This window comes from Rhinopithecus bieti, unplaced genomic scaffold, assembly GCF_001698545.2.
Source record: "Rhinopithecus bieti isolate Rb0 unplaced genomic scaffold, ASM169854v2 repeat_29683, whole genome shotgun sequence".
In the NCBI taxonomy this organism is placed as follows: domain Eukaryota; kingdom Metazoa; phylum Chordata; class Mammalia; order Primates; family Cercopithecidae; genus Rhinopithecus; species Rhinopithecus bieti.
In genome coordinates this window covers 1-4556 of record NW_016839259.1, presented here as the reverse complement: position 1 = coordinate 4556, position 4556 = coordinate 1, and the positions used below count along the sequence as shown (strand labels likewise).

At 52.4% G+C, this 4556-nt stretch overlaps 1 pseudogene; it reads right to left on the bottom strand.

Annotated features, from left to right (window-relative positions):
* Nucleotides 1-432: 432 nt before the first annotated feature.
* On the bottom strand, nucleotides 433-4550 carry LOC108524903 (stereocilin-like; annotated as a pseudogene).
* Between the last annotated feature and the right edge of the window lie 6 nt (nucleotides 4551-4556).

The following is a 4556-nucleotide window of genomic DNA, read 5'->3' as shown; positions in this document are numbered from 1 at the left end:
GGCATATAATAGGCACTCAGTGAATGAATTATGGTGTTTAACATATTCCCACCCTTCCATGCAACAGAGTAAAACTGAAGCCCAGAAAACTAAATTAAATTGCTTGCCTAAGATCACACTAATGTGTGGCACAGTTGAACCTAGAACCAAAGTTTTCTGATTGGTAGTGTCCCTGAATCTTTCTCATTCCTGCCTTACCTTCCTGTATTCTGCCAGCCTCCAATTCTCACTCTCTAGGAAAAAATCAAGAGTCCTCTAACTTGATCCTTTTCTTTCTGGTGCAGAAAGCGGGAGAGTCAAAGAGCCCCAAAGAATAACAAGGTAATATTTATTGCACATTTGTGTATCATGCACTGTGCTAAGCCCACAGCATGTATTATCTCATATACCAGTATCATCCCTAGTTTATAAATGAGACGAGAAAATATTGCTCAGAGAAGTTAAATAACTCATTTAAGGCTGGTCACAGAACCAAGATATGAATCCAAGCCTGTCTGACTCTAGAGCTGTGTGCTTCAACTACTACCCCACACTACTGCCTCTGAGTACACGAGGAATTCCCCTGGAGGGCCTTCTCACTGTTCTAGGAGCTTTCCCTCTGGCAGAGCACTCACACTAAAGCAGGCCAGCAGCTCCATCTTGCTTATACCAGAGCTGGGGTTGACAGTGGGTTCAAAGCCTGGTGGGGTTGGCTGCTCCTCCTCTTGTTCCAGGTATTCCCCAATCGTCCGCAGCACACTATGCCGGCCCTCTGGGCAAAAAGGCATCCCAGAAGGAGCAGTTGTCTGGGAGACTGGAGAGCAGTAGGACCCAACCCAGCATCCCCTGGGCCACAGCGCCCCAGCCCCTGGACCCAAGAGGAAGGTCAACAGGTGGAGGAGATAGTGTAGGCGTGTGGGGTGAGCAAGGGCTGGCACAGCTGCCACAGAGACAGCGTGGCAACTGGGATAGCATGCCAAGGAGGAAGGGGCCAGGGGTCAGACAGAGTGGGGATGGTCCCAGTGGTGGCAGAGAGGGCAGAAGGCCCAGCAGCCCTTCTAGGAAGCAAGTGTCATTGCCCCCACGACTTATCCTGCACTGGCCTGCTAGCCAAGGCCAGAAGGGCACCAGGGCATCATACATGGTGTCATTGGCACAGATCATCACCAGGAAGCTGCCCCATCTGGGCAGCGTTCCCCACAGGGTCCAATGTGGCAGGGTGGGGAAGCAGTGACATCTGGGGTGGGGCCCTGGCACACATGCTGGACCCAAGCCTGGTTGCTGGGGGGCACAGCCTGTAGACTTGCCTCCCCATACAGTCACTCAGGCCACAGAGTTTCATTCTCCAAGAAGCAGCCCCTAAAGATGTCTGGGGTGAGGGGGAATGGGGCAGGCCTTCAGGGCAGCTGGTAGGGGGTGGGAGCAGGCCAGCACAGAGCCGCTTCACCAGGCGGCGGTTGGAGCCAGACAGGGCTGAAAAGGAGAGGTTACTACAGATCGCATTCAAAACTCATCAGGAAACTGGTCATGACAGGCCTGTAGCCAGCCTTGGGCACCTGGTGCCCATGAGACTGCATACCACACAGCTGTCTGGCAGATGGCAATGGTGCTGGGAGGGGGCTGTGGAGTGACAGGCTTGGTGTGTTGGCAGAGCAAGTGGATGGAGAAGTTGGAAATGCTGTAGGGTGGTGCTGGGCCTGAGTGGTTCTCACAGAGGGCCTCCACAGTGATGGCTCGCCGTTGGCGTGGGCTGATGTGGGCTGAGGGCTGAGAAGCTCTGGGCAGAGGCACACCTGTGCTCAGGCAGTGAAGGAGGGCAGGGGTGGGGTGGTGATCCAGACAGAAAGCCCAGCGCCTGGACATCCCAGGAAAGGTTGTGCCGGACGCCCCTGGGTGCAGAGGGAGGAGCAGGCAGGATCTGGTCAGTTCACATTTCCTTTGGCTGAAGATTCTGACCCTGACTCAGAGCCCTCAAGGGGCATGGCAAGCATAGGCTTTTCTACAAGCGAGGTCCCTGAGAGTTTAGGCATTACTGGTTGAAATGCTGCGACAGGGCAAAAGGAGAGAGCTGCCCCGCCAAGCTCCAAAATCACCTAGGAGAAGCCCCAGTTGGAATTCTTTCTGTCCACCTCGCTCCCTTCTGTCTCCTTTCTTCATATGCTTTTAGATAGCTGAAACACAACCCTCAGCGGGCCTCCTGTTAGGAAATCTGCTCAGCAACTCAATATGTCTAACTATGCTCTGGCACTGTTGTACTGAAGTAGGAAGAGGGTAGAGGAATCCAGCTGTGTCCCTATTTTCCAAATCCCATCTCTACTAGCTAACATTATTAAGCACTATGTGCCAGCACTGTTTTGTTTGCATGCACAGTATCAACTCATTTAATGGGGTGCAACAACTCTGTGGTAACTAATATTATCATTCTCATTTTATAAATGGGGAAACTGAGGTATAGAAAGATTATGTAACCTGCCCAAGGTCATATGGCTAGGAAGAGGTGGAGCTGGGACACTAACCCAGACCGTCACACTCCAAAACCACTAAACCACACTCCTCCCTAGAGGAGTTTTCCTCTCTAAAGGCTGATGTTGTCAGCTCTCAACCTCCAGATTTTCCAGGCCCAATCCCTCAGAACTGGTCCCCTCTTACTTACCATAAGAGCAGCTGTTGAAGGTTACCTAGGAGAGAAACAGTAAGGAAGAGAACTACCCCAATTTTATTTTCCTTGCCCTGCCACATCCCAGCCCCAACCCTGGCCACACTCACCTTCCTGGCACTGCCCATTGGCATCAGGCTCTGGCTGCCCCAGAAGGGAAAAGACCTCATCCTGCAGGGAGTGAGTGACACGGAGCAGCCCCTCCTGAAAGGCAGCATAGAGGGGGGCTCCCACTGTGTGTAGCAGACTGCCCCAAAGCGTTTCCTCGGAGCCTAGCTCCCCTGTTGGGGTAAGTAAACCCAACAGACCCTACAAAAAGTGAGGAGCTGCCTCCCTCCCATCGAGGCCTATGGCATTGGTGGGATCCACAATGGGCTGCACCTGCACCAGAGCTTGCCAGCACTTGTCTTCTAACAACAGCAGCAGAGAAGGTAACCAGTCAGCAGCCAGGACACAGTCAGAGGATCCATTACGGGTGCACGGGGGCCGAGTTGGGGTAGGGGGGCCCCCAGGAACTAAGGCTCCCAGCAGCACCTCCACAAGTCCACCCAGCACCCCAGCCTGGTGCACCAGGAAATATTGGGGAGTCTGCTCCTGTCCCAGCAGTGCCAGCAGATCCCCCAGCAGCCCTAGCATTGGCTCCTAGTCCGGGCTGCCTCTCAGTGTCACTAGAAAATCATGAAGCCGGAGAGCAGGTGGCTGGAGAGGTGGGGGGTCTCCTACCGGTCCTTCCCCCATTCTCCCAGGCTCAAAGGAAGAAGAAATGTTGGCCAGGAATGTAGAGAACTGTGAGTGGCTCAGGGAGCCTTGGGAAGCCTGGTCCAGAGTGGAGAGCAATGGCTTCAGGAAGGAGAGACCAGGGTCCGGGGACTGAGACCCATAGGGGCCAGAGTCACTGTAAGGAGAGAAACCAGATGTTACTAAAGGGGAGAAACACAGATCCCAAACTCAACCCTGCCTCTGAGCACAGTTCCCTACCTGGATCTAAAGATGAGGTGAGGGGATGGTGAGCTAAACCCTTTTCATTGGCCCATAGTAAGTCTTGGCCCGCTTTTCTTAGCCCTCATTTTTTCCTTTTGCATAAGTCTCTGCCTCTCTCCTTTGTCCTTCTATCTAACAGGTTAACCTCCATATTCTTAAAGTCTTTTCCAGCCACCCTCCTCCTCATCCCCAGTTCTGTTCACTGTTCTTCTCACCTGAAAAGGACAGCAGCAGCAGCAGCAGGGGCCAGAGGCTCCAAGCCATGTTTCCAGGTGAACACTGGTACCAGAGGGGAGTTCTGGCTATTCTCAACTGTGTGGGATAGCCAGGTGAGGGCAGGGCACTGCAGGCAGCCTGAGGCTCCACTGACACTGTAGTGTGGTCTTTCAGGAAACAATATCTGTAACCTGACAGCAGGTTTGTTACCTGAGCACTGAATATCTGATCCTTTGGCTCTGGAGAAGGGTATGCTTCTGTGAGAGGGACCAATGATAGGGGATCCCAGGGGCCCCTGAGAGGAACCCAAGGAGATTGCTTGAGTTAGGAGCCCGTGATGCAGAAAGGAATAGGCAGACATGGAGATGGAGAACTGGAGAACAGGTGTGTAAGGGTGTAATCTGGGGTTCTGCAGAAACATAGAAAACAAAGAGAATAGAAAGTAGCTAAGAAGCAAGTAGGATTTGAGGAAAATGAGGAAGAAAGGATGCCCAGGAGCAAGAAATTGGGCAGCAAGGTATAAACAGATGAGAAATGAAGACAGAGGTCTGGTCCAAGGATGGAGAAATCAGGAAGAGGAAAGCTGCTTTCAACTCACTACCCAGAATCACAGAGTGTCAAGAGCTGAACAGTACCCCAGAGATCACATAGACCAAACTTTTCAACTTATGGATAAGGAAACAGACCCAGAGAAATGTGATTTGCTCATTAGGCCATTCAAATG